The 13,141-nt window shown below is 39.8% G+C and overlaps 1 pseudogene; it reads left to right on the plus strand.

The window, feature by feature from the left end:
* The first annotated feature begins 5,363 nt into the window (after positions 1-5,363).
* LOC115074791 lies at positions 5,364-6,956 on the plus strand (annotated as a pseudogene).
* Positions 6,957-13,141: the final 6,185 nt, after the last annotated feature.

Below are 13,141 nucleotides of genomic sequence, written 5' to 3' on the forward strand. Positions count from 1 at the left end.
GTGCCTTTAATCCAGTTGGTTGAGGCCATTCTTGGATGCTTTTGGTCTTTTGAGGATCATAGGAACATAAGACATAAGAACAAAGACATAAGAACATGCCATACTGGGTCAGACCAAGGGTCCATCAAGCCCAGCATCCTGTTTCCAACAGTGGCCAATCCAATATAGCCTAGGAAAGGCATGGATTCCTGATGAAAGGCACACTTCTCGAGTTTTGCGTAGAGGTGGTTGTCTTATAATCTTTGTAGTACCTTTACTACATCTGCCTGATGCGTTCAAAGGTCTTGACAGAAGATTAAGATATCATCTAAATATACCACTATGCACTGGTATAGTAGGTCTCGCAGAATTTCATTCATCATATTTTGAAATACCGCTGGTGCATTGCACAAGCTGAAAGGCATGACTAAGTATTCTAAGTGCCCATCACAGGTGTTAAAGGCTGTTTTCCACTCATCCCCATGACGGATTTGGACCAGGTTGTAGGCCCCTTTTAGATCCAGCTTGGTAAAGATCTTGGCCCCCTGGAGCCTGTCAAACAGCTCTGAAATCAGTAGTAGGGGATAGCGATCCTTTGTAGTGATTTTGTTGAGACCTCTGTAATAAATACAAGGGCGAAGGGATCCATCCTTCTTGCCAAGAAAAAAAAACTCTCACCAGCCGGAGATTTGGAAGGTCTGATGAAATCTTTCTGCAGGTTTTCTTGGATGTAGGCCGACATGGCCTTGGTCTCTGGTAATGAGAGGGGGTATACCCTTACCTTGGGAGGCTCTGAGTTAGGCTTCCGGTTAGTTGCACAGTCAAAGGTTCTATGTGTTGTTAAGACATCTGCTGATTGCTTGGAAAAGACATCCTGGAAGGATGCATATTGAGGCAGTAGGCCGGGTAGCAATGGAATAGTAGGCATGCATGGTGTAATTCTCTTTAGACATCGGTCATGACAGCCAGATCCCCACTGTGAAAGTTCCAGCGTAGCCCAGTTAAACTGGGATGTGTGTTCTTGTAGCCAGAGTAAGCCGAGCACAACGGGGAAAATGGCTTTTTCGAGGACCAGGAAGCAGATAGTCTCAGTGTGTAAGGCCCCAGTGCATAAGCATATGGACTGCGTGGTAAGGGAGACTTCTCCTGGTAGAGGCTCACCATGTATTGAAGACAGCAGTAGTGGAGTAGCCATAGGCATAGTGAAAATCCATAGGTACTCTACTAATCTCTTCAGAATAAATTTCCCGCCAGCACCCGAATCCAATGTCTGGAACTTGAGACTCCCAGAAATGAGAGAGACAGGGAGAAATTGGGGAGGAGATGGTATAGTCAGACCTAGGAAGAGTCATCCAGCGGATCCTAGGTCTGCATGTTTCCCGGACAGATGGGGCAGGTTTGGACAGCATGGCTAGAATGCCCGCAGTACATGCAGAGGCCCATCCATTTATGATAGCGCCCACCCCCCCCCCCCCCGGCGGTCCGGGGGGCGGTCCCGAGTCCTACGGCACAGCAGCTATGCCAGAGGCAGGCGTAACTCCTGCAATAAAGGTAGGGGGGGATTTAGATAGGGCGGGGTGGGGGTAGGTTAGATAGGGGAAGGGAGAGGAAGGTGGGGGGGAGAGGAAGGTGGGGGGGAGAAAAAGGAAAGTTCCCTCTGAGGCCCCCCCACTTCGCCTCCCCACCCCCTGTTACCGCGGCATTCAGAAAGCCGTGCACTGATAGAAAATCCAGCCCTAAGTAACTTCCTAACTCTATTACACCTGTTCCTTCTTCCATTTATTTTTATGGCACATAGACTTCAATAGCCCACAAAAATGAGACAAGAAGGAAACAAATGAGACAGTGGGATTAGTCTGATTTCTGAAACCTGCTCCATTTCTTTTGGGGACATACATCCCATTTGTTTGGGATGCACATTCTTTTTAAATGAATGCACATTTCTAATGTAAGTACCATAGACTAATTAATAGCAGCGTATACTAATGTTCAAAGATGGAAACTAATCATAATCCTGTCTGCAATGATGAAAGTGTTTATGCTGAGGGTGGGAGGAGGAAATTCACCTACTAGATGCAAATGATGGATCATGGCACAAGGATCTCAGCCAAAGTTCTGTTTGACCTGGAGACCCAAACAAGAGAGAGGAAGGTTGTCAAAAAGAAAACAAAAACAAAAATCAAAGCATGAAGCAATTGTAGTTTTGAGCTGAAATCATTACTTCAATTTAATATTGCTTATGCTTTGCCTATCTGACTCCAGGGATATGGTAAACTCCAGGGAGCATGTCCCATATGTACGGTACATAATTTAAACTCTCCAAGAGGACTTAGACATCCGCACATTACAAGTATCAACATTCATGTGAGTGCTGTCTTGTATGTAGATTAGCTGCATAGATATGTGTCTAGATTTATTTTGCTTAGTATGTATTTATATTTGAGACATAAAGCATATTTAACAGTATTTTTCTACATTTATTTTAATAATATTTTAATTTCATTATATTTGTGTCCATCTGTTTATTAATAGCATTACTCTATCTGCTATATACCTCATATAATTGTAGTAGTGTAGGAAAATTGTATGCTTTTTACTATATTCTTCTGAATAATTTTTATTTCAGTTTAAATAAAAGTTATTTTTCACCAGTTTTTAAAGAGTATTTTATCCCTTTATGCTATCATTTAAGAATAAATTTTCCATTGTCTATTGTTCTTGTCTTTTGCCAAGGGTGATTAAATAATTTGTTATAAGTAGGACCGGATCCTAGGTACCAGGACAAGGATCATGCAGTTATTTTCTTTAAGAAACCATAGTTTGTGTGTGCCTCAACCTGTCAAAATATATTTATTTATTTATTTATTTATTTAGAGGCTTTTTCATACCGGTATTAGGAGGGACAGCATACCGGTTTACATTTTAACAGCAGGTTTGAAAATACATAACAGGGACTAAGAAACGGGAAGGGCTCACACAAGGTACAGAGTAGAAGTACAGAGCAACAGCAGAAGAGGTTCTTTAACCATAATGTGTAGAGCAATGATAACCGAAACGTATAAAAGTATAATGCTAGGGTGCAAAACATGGTCAATATAATAATTACATGGCCATATACACAAGGTACAGAGTAGAAGTACAGAGCAACTGCAGAAGAGGTTCTTTAACCATAACGTGTAGAGCAATGATAACCGAAACGTATAAAAGTATAATGCTAGGGTGCAAAACATGGTCAATATAATAATTACATGGCCATATACACAAGGTACAGAGTAGAAGTACAGAGCAACAGCAGAAGAGGTTCTTTAACCATAACGTGTAGAGCAATGATAACCGAAACGTATAAAAGTATAATGCTAGGGTGCAAAACATGGTCAATATAATAATTACATGGCAATATACACAAGGTACAGAATAGAAGTACAGAGCAACTGCAGAAGAGGTTCTTTAACCACAACGTGTAGAGCAATGATAACCGAAACGTATAAAAGTATAATGCTAGGGTGCAAAACATGGTCAATATAATAATTACATGGCCATATACACAAGGTACAGAGTAGAAGTACAGAGCAACAGCAGAAGAGGTTCTTTAACCATAACGTGTAGAGCAATGATAACCGAAACGTATAAAAGTATAATGCTAGGGTGCAAAACATGGTCAATATAATAATTACATGGCAATATACACAAGGTACAGAATAGAAGTACAGAGCAACTGCAGAAGAGGTTCTTTAACCATAACGTGTAGAGCAATGATAACCAAAACGTATAAAAGTATAATGCTAGGGTGCAAAACATGGTCAATATAATAATTAGATGGTCATATACACAAGGTAGTGTCATTACTGGAGGCAACACAGAGTGGCAACAATGCAGCATGATCGTTGGTACAAAGGAAGCGGTGAAAGATTAGGAGCGAAGGGGCGAGGAGGAGAGATGGATTAGTCTGGATAGGCTTGTCTAAACAACCATGTTTTAAGTTTCTTTTTGAAATTGGAAGAGCATGGTTCGAGGCGGAGACTGGTAGGCAGGGAGTTCCAGCGTGAGGGGCCGGCAATTGAGAGAGCATGGTCTCTGGTGGAGGCCAGGTGTGCTATTTTCAGGGAGGGCATGATCAGGGTTCCTTTATTAGCTGTTCTTGTAGGTCGATTAGACTGCACAGCACTGAAAGGGATATCAAGTCAATTGGAATTGTGAGAGTACGTGGCTTTGTGAATAATGGTTAATGTTTTATAGAGAATTCTGGAAGGGATAGGGAGCCAATGCAGGTCTTTAAGGTTGGGGGTGATGTGATCTGTTTTACGGGTGTTGGTGATGATTCTAGCTGACGCATTTTGGAGCATTTGCAGCGGTCATATCGTGGAGTAGGAGAGTCCTACCTGGGATTGTATGACATGAAATTCTCACAAAAAATGAAGAATCATTTATGTTTCCCACTTTTTTCCCCTTTATGATTTTTCATAGCCATTTTCTAGTTGTTGCTGATGAAAATGAACACAGAACATGTTAAATAATATAAATATCAATGTAGTTGGATCACAGAAGATAGAAAACAGTTAAAATAACGAATAAGAACTGGTAAAGCAAAAGATGATTTTTGAGACTGTAAATATTTCCTTGGGAGGAAATGAGATCAAAAGCCAGAGAGAAGGCTCAGGGTACATATGTCTTCTCTGTGGCAGAATGCTAAAGTGAAACATGAACCTATAGTAAAGTGAATGCAAAGAATTTACACTTATGTGAAATGTGGCACTATAGATGAATTCTGAAGATTGCTGGAAGGACGTGATCTGAAATGAAACCTGATGTGATAAAGGGAAACTGAAAAACATAGCAGAAGACAAGCTCAGGTAATTAGAACTTCTGGTGGTAAATTAGCAAACGAAGTACATAAGGGAACGATAGGGGAAAGCAAAGAGCAGTCTGGGCTGACGAAGCCAACAAATGGTCAAGATCTGGACATACAGGGGCAGTAAAGAGGAAACCTGAGCACAGAGAGAACTGAAGCTCCATAGTTTCCAGATGAAGATTGAGCTTTTATGATAGTGAGAATTCTGAATCTGCTAAACTTCATGGTTAAGAAATCCCTGATGCTTATTGCTTTTATGCTCTATATAAAAAGTTAAAAATTGCTTTTAAAATTATATTTATTGAATGATGAAGAAAATAAGCCAAGAGTAATTCTAAAATTTGGTTGTTGTTCAAGATATTTACCTCACAGATCTCTCTGCCTTTTGTTTACTGTAATGTAGCATTCCACTGTCAGAGCTGTCAATTGTACCCTGAGAATTATAAAACAAAATGATTAAATGCACATTGCTCATATCTGATCTGCTTTGATTAAATCTAATTTCTTTTACCAGCAGATATGATCTCTAGAATAAATGGAAGGCAAGAATCAGACCTCAGTGACTGACTTCATTCTCCTAGGACTCACTCGTGACCCCAAACTACAGATTCTGCTCTTTGTGCTGTTCCTGCTGGTTTACATTATCACTGTGCTGGGCAATATGTCTCTCATTGTTATCTCTAGGTTGGATTCAAACCTGCAGACCCCCATGTACATTTTCCTCTCTCACCTATCTTTTGTTGATATCTGTTATTCTTCAGTCATCACCCCCAAAACCCTGCAAGACCTCCTGACAGAGAAGAAAACCATCTCCTTCCTTGGATGTGCTCTACAGCTGTACTTCTATACTGGTATTGCCACTGCAGAGGACTTCCTGCTGGCAGTGATGGCGTACGATCGTTATGTGGCCATATGTAACCCATTGCTTTATTCAGTCATTATGAGAAGGAGATTGTGCATTCAGCTGATCAGTGCAACATATGTGATTGGCTTTTGTAATGCCTTCCTACATACAATTTTTGTTTTCAATTTTTCCTTTTGTAGGTCCAATATAATTAATCACTATTTCTGTGATATTCCTCCACTCCTACTAATTACTTGCTCAGACACCTTTGTCTATGAACTTTTACTTTTTATCTTTGTTGGTTTCAATGTCATAAGCACCTTTCTGGCTATCTTAGTCTCTTACACTTATATTCTCTTCAACATCCTGAGGATTCGCTCTGCTGAAGGAAGACACAAAGCATTCAATACTTGTGCCTCCCACTTCACCGCTGTGCTGATATTTTATGGAACAGTATTTTTCATGTATTTAAGACCTCCTTCCAGTTACTCTATGAAGCAGGACAGAATAGTTTCAGTCTTTTATTCAATGGTGATCCCCATGTTAAATCCTTTGATTTACAGTCTGAGGAACAAGGAGGTGAAAGCAGCACTGCTGAAATTATGGAGACAGCAAATTACAGCATTCAGAGGACTTATTAGGTGAGAAATCAATACTCAATAAGATGGCAAACACGAAAAATAACGGACTGATAAAGCAAGAGGGTAGGCTATCTAAGAAAGCCTTTTGGGCAAAAATGTAGATTAGACACCAAAATAGTCCAAGTGTAAACTTTATTTGAATGGAGACATGAATTCATACCAGTGCCCGACTCAGGCCGAGTTTCGCCCCAATTGGGGCTGCCTCAGGGGCTGGAAACAATAACTACATTATATAAATAATGATAAAAATGCAGTAGGACATACATAAATACATTGAAAATATAAAAAGTTTGAATAACTTTATATCTGAAAGGTGCCACAAATAAGGAAGAACATAATGTAACTTAATCAAAAAAAGAAAGAAACAGACAAGGGTATGGTAAAATGAAAATACAGTGTCAGAACAATGTTTGTACCTGTGTAGAGTTGGTTTCTTTATATATAATCAGAAAACTCTCTTAGGATTACTACACCAAATGTCTTAATAGTCTGGTGGTCTGTGAATCAATGAACAGGGAAATGGTAACTGTAAACATACTATAAAGAAGAAGAATAAATGAGAAAGTTGGCAAAAAATTAAAAATGAGATGTATGGGCAAATTGTGAAAATAGAAACAAGACGCTCTCTAATTGAAAACTCTAGTGGTTATTCTCTTATCTTATATCTATCTTGTGAGTAACACCATATCTATGTTTTTTATGGTGCCTAGTTAAATAAGATAACTACGCAAGCATGCAGACAACCTAGAGCTAGGTTACACTAACTAATAAAAGCAGGCACAAACCTATAGGGATTATTCAAAACATAAAAATGCAAAATGTAAAAACTGAGCCATTCAATTCGGGGCTGTAGAACTAGTGAAGTACATGATAAACGCCTCTCAAAATTGAGAAACGCCGGGAGCTCAATAAGCTTCCGTTCATTGATACTGACTGACACTAAAGTGGTTTGACTGCAGAATTTCTAGGAGACTTAAGACACCAAACAACGGAACCCAACAAATGAAGTACTAAAAAAATAGCACGAAAATCTTAGGTCTGATTTAAACTTACTTTAATGTTGATATAGTGACGTGTAGTCTCCGCACAGATACAGCAAGGACGTTTAAATCGCTGCTGAGACAGTGCGGTTTTTAAATAGAATCAAAAACGCGCCAAAAAGCCTGTCAATCATTCCAATGGGGAGTGGCTAAGAAAGTACCCATATGTTGAAAGACACAGATGCTGTAAATCAAATTAATCTAAAAAGATTTAAAATACATTGGAGTGTGACTAATAAAACAAAATCATATATTAGGAAAAGTCGTGAATAACACTCTGTAATGCTTAAACATCACACATTCTCAATTGGAGAAATCAATTGATCACGCTATTATTGCTTCTTCTGTGAACCATAACATTAGTTTAAGCAAAACCATATAGGTATAAAATACCTTACACCGATAAGTTTTAAAAATATATAATTTAATATAAGGCACATAAATTACAACAAACTACTAAATTGAGCACAACTTACAAAAATATTTTATTACAAAAAATCGAAGCAAATCTGATCGGATGCAAAGGTTATCCACTGAATAATAGTCAGAATATAGGCTTAAAAAAATGCCATAAGTGTGACTTTCTTGATTTTGCAAAAAAACTCTGAACTAATTTGTCCGCGGAACTGTAATTAAAACATTGCGGCTAGCATAGGTGACCTTATGGGAGTGACTTTGAATTGTGTCATAAAATTCTAAACAAATCATTTTTTAGACATTGTAACCAGTTATGGTTACCTATGGTTCGCACACACACAACAATAAGGACATTTAGATCACAACTGAGGCTGTGTATCCTATTCGAAAATATGGTGAAACTCGTCAAAATACTTTTCAAGCGCAAGCAAAAATAGAGTAGTTGAGAGGGTGCTCATATGTTTAGTCTAGGAAAAATGCCCATATTAAAAACAGATGCTATATAAATATGTGCCAGAAAAGAAAAAAAATAATAATAAACGTGGGATGAAAATGAACGGGCAGGACAAGTGTGAAATAATATTGTATTGTAAATATTAATAAACCGAATACTTGTGCCATAGGGGAACTATGTAATGAAAATAAATATTAATGACGATAAATAAAGTAAAAAAAATTTTGAACATTAAAAACAAAGCAAGCTACACATAGTATAAAATGGTATAGGATGAAATCACTGTATATTGATTCACATTAAATATGAAACAAACCTTACTGTAAAAGCAAATTATATCGCAGACAAAATAAATATTAAAATCAATCAAATAATGAAAACCAAAGAATGTACATTGTATATCAATAAAAAATTATCAACAATAAAAAATTGGATACCACATATGATATACCATAAAAATTACTGTGTATTGAGTAACATAAAAGAACAGGTAAAAACATTGATAAAAGACACAAAACATACTGTAAAAGCAAAATGAAAATCAGACAAAATAAAAATACTGTAAAAATCATTAAAAAAACCAGAGTAGTCAAATTTCTAAATTGAGCCCATTGGGTTCCATCATTTTGAATTCAAAAATATATTTCTGCTCTAGCTGTAACAACATTTTGTCTAAGTCGCCGCCTCGCCAATTAGGTGTTAGCTGTTGGATCACACAGAATCTAAAATCATTAAAATTATGATTCATTTGAATTGCGTGTTGAACAAGTGGTTTGGACTCTATTTTCCTTTTAATACTACTCTTGTGTTCTATGATCCGTTTGTTAAATTGTCTGATCGTTTTTCCCACATAAGCTTTATTGCAAGTACATAGTACCAAATACACTACCCCTGCTGTTTTACAATTTGTGAATGATTTCAATTTGAATTCTCTACTCATGCCTGGGATCTGTAGGCAAGTGACTTTCATATTTACAGGGCAGACAGAACAATTACCACATGGGCGATGGCCTGGGGGTCGCTTGTCAATAGGTTTATCAATGGGTAAGGCAGATGGGGAAACTAATTCCTTAATATTTTTCTCTCTTTTGTTTGCAATCATGATATTTTTACCTTTAAAACATGGTAACAATTGCAGGACAGACCAATGTTTTCTAATAATGTTGATAATCTGGAAAGACATGTGTGTATACGTCAATGGACACACGATTCGATCATTCGGTTGTTTATCTTTTTTGGTGAATAAAATATTCCTATCGATTGTAAATGCTTTTTTGAAACTGGCTTCTATATATCTATGTGGGTAGGATTTTTCTAAAAACCCGCTTTTCATTTCTTCAGACCGTAAAAGAAATAATGTTTCATTACCACATAATCTTTTCAACCTAAGAAACTGTGAATATGGTAAATTTCTTTGAAGTGACTTATTGTGGCAACTGGAATAATGGAGCAATTTATTAATATCAGTAGGTTTTCTGTATATGTCAGTTTCAAAAACCCCATTATTAAAAATGATTAAAATGTCTAAAAACGGAATATTAAAAGAATTAAAATTCATCGAAAACCTCAAATTAGTGTCCGTGTTCAACCATTTATAAAAATCCTGAAGAGTGTCTACATGTACTTTCCAGATGATGAAAACATCATCTATATATCGTTTCCATAGTAAGATGTTCTCTTTGTACTGATGTTCAGACAAATGCAATTTTTCAAATTTAGCCACATTTAAGTTAGCGACAGAAGGTGCCATCGGTGAGCCCATGGCAAACCCTTTTGTTTGTAAATATAATTTCTTGTTAAATGCATGGCCTACCACAGCACATCACTTCGGACCGAGGCCCACAGTTCACAGCAAAATATTGGAGGGCACTCTGCAAAATGTTTGGGGCACACATAAACTTCACTTCAGCCTTCCACCCACAAGGCAATGGTCAAGCTAAATGGACCAACCGCTCCTTGAAAACGTTCCTCTGTACCTTCATGGGTGATAAACAGGATGACTGGGTAGCCCTATTGCCATGGGCAGAATTCTCCTATAATCACCACATTCATTCAGCAACTAAAGCCTCTCTCCAAGTGGTGTTCAGTAAGCAACCTAAACCACCTTTGCTTCTTCCTCTGTCTGTACAATCACCAGCAGTTCAGCTCTCTGCCCGGCAGCTCCACTCTCTCTGGGAGTCCACTCAGGCCAACTTGCTACGAGTGGTGGAAGTCGCTAAGAAGGATACTGGTAGACATCGTCACAGGGCTCCACTCCTTAACCCTGGAGGTCGAGTTTGGCTGAGTACTCGCCATATCCGCCTTTGAATCCCCTCGATGCGGTTGGCGCCTAAATACATTGGTCCTTTTGCACTCACTGATCGCTTGGGTTCAGTCTTTCCCACTCTCACCATCATCCACCAAAACCTCTAGACGTGGTTGCAGATGAGGAGCCCATCTATCAGGTAAACAAGATCTTTGATGTCCGGTTCTATCATCACAGATGGGAATACCTGATCTCGTGGGAGGGGTTCGGTCCAGAGGAGAACACTTGGGAGCCTGCCTCCAACATTCTAGATAAGTCTCTACTCCTCCAATTCCATCAAGATCATCCAAACAAACCAAGATCCCCGGGGATGGGGAGTAAGAGGGGGGTACTGTTGGGAAATATGGCCGCGGGCAGCCGTGACTGGGCCCCCCCCTCGCTTACCCGCAGAAGCGGGGGCTCTCTGCCAGTTCCTCCACGCTGGTCCATACCACGGTGAGGCCTCCCAGCAGCATTCTCACCCCACGAGGGAGATGCCGCCAAACTCTGTTGGGGACTCCGCCCCTAGGCCAGCGCGCGCGGCAGGCCAATATTTAAAGGGGCTGCAGAGGGAAATCTCAGCCTGGCCCCCAATCCGATGTCATCCACAGAGGCCTATAAATAGGCCACTTCAGACCTCCTTACTTTGCCTTAGCAAAGTACTCTTTCAGTAGCTGGTTGCTGTCTCTGCATTCCAGCTCCTGTGTTCTTGTTTCTATATTCCTGATCTAGTTCCTGCTCTGCTCCTGCCTCCGAATTCCAGTTCCTGCTCCACTCCTGCTCCTGTGTTCCACTCTGCTCCTGCTTTGGCTTGACTCTCTGGTTCCTGACTTCGGCTTGGCTCTGGTATTCTCTGTCTGCTGCCCGTCCTGACCTTTGGCTTGTTCCCGACTCTGCTACGCTGCTGCCTGCCCTGACTTCTAGCCTGTTTCCTCGTTTCTCACTGCTGCTGCCTGCCATGACCTCTGGACCATCACTGTTTACTCTGCTCTTCTGCATGCCTCGACTCGGACCATCCACCCGATTCCTCTTCGCCAGGAGACCTCCGCCTGCCGGCCCCAGTATCCAAGGGCTCAACCTGCAAGGAATGAGGGTTGGTATAGGTGAAGGTCCTGTCAGGTCTGCTGGTCCTGCTCTGCCTCCCAGCTATGAGTCCTGCTGTGGGTCTTCCTGCAGTGGATCATCCAGTGCTCTAGCCGGCTCAAGGGTCCACATTAGCAAAGGTTTATTTACATATTCTGTGATTTTACTCTTTAGAATAGTTTTCACTATTTTTCCCAGCACTGAATTCAGATTGATGTTATCCAGATAACTCTGAATAAAAGACAACAGCAATAAGTTTTGTGTGTGGATGAATACTATGGAGAGAAACTGAGGAGGGATGGAGGGATTTCTTTTTTGAGTTTGTTGCCAGACACTTTTAAAACCTTAACCAAATCCTCTAGCAACAAACAATTCTGCACCATAATTGACTGAAAAAGTAGTTTCTAAATTGTTTATTAAATCTGAAAAACCATTTATTTTCATGGTGTGTCTCCAAGTCCTAGTCCTATCTGAAAAGATAAATATCTCTTCCATATTAATGGTAAATGGTTCCTACTCTGAAGAAAGAATCATGTTTCGTGAAGTGTCATAGGAATTGATATTGGAACCAGTCCTGTTCAATATCTTTGTGAGCGACTTTGCTAAAGGGATAGAAGATAAAGTTTGTCTATTTAGGGATGATACCAAGATCTGCAACAGAATTGACATGCCTGAAAAAGTAGAGAATGAAAAGTGGTTTAAAAAAGATTGAAGAGTAGTCAAAGATTTGACAGCTGGGCTTTGATGCCAAGAAATGCAGAGCCATGCATCTGGGACGCGGTAATCCATTAGAGCTGTATGTTATGGGGATGAAAGACTGATGTGCATAGACTAAGAGAAGGAATTTGGGTTATAATAACTAGTGATATGAAGATGGTGAAGCAATGAGACAAGGCGATAGCTAAAGGTGAAAGAATGGTGGGTTGCATAGAGAGAGGAATAACCAGTTAGAAAAAGGAGGTGATAATGCCCTTGTAAAATTACTTGGTGAGGCCCCTCCCGTAGTACTGTGTTCAGTTCTAGAGCCCATATCTCAAAAAGGATAGAGACAGGATAGAAGAGGTCCAAGAAAGTGTGACCAAAATGATGTGGTGCCTGTATTGGAAGGCTTATGAGGAGAGGCTGATGGGCCTTTAATATGTATACCCTGGAAGAGAAGTGATGCAGGGGAGATATGATAAAGATGTTCATGTACCTGAAAGGTTGATCTCTAAAGGCTAGAGGAGGAAATGAAGTAGAGAGCATGGGGGTTACTTGTTAGTGCAGCAGTTACTACCCTTAGCAGAAGGTTTGGAGTTTACTACCCTTAACCAATAAGCCTAGATGCTTTCAATGCAACTGCTCCCCCGCAGGAGGGAAAAGGGGAAATGGTTTTCAGACAAAAACAAAGGGCCCCGACGTCTACAGTCTGGAGTACTGATGTTCAGACATAAGGGGAGGCGCACAAGTCTATTTCTATGACCAAGTCCATATGGAAATGAATAAAGGATAGCTTGGGGGTAACTTGTTGGTGTAGTGGTTACTTCTCTTAGCAGAAGGCATGGAGATAA

Source organism: Rhinatrema bivittatum, chromosome 13, assembly GCF_901001135.1.
Source record: "Rhinatrema bivittatum chromosome 13, aRhiBiv1.1, whole genome shotgun sequence".
Lineage (NCBI taxonomy): Eukaryota > Metazoa > Chordata > Amphibia > Gymnophiona > Rhinatrematidae > Rhinatrema > Rhinatrema bivittatum.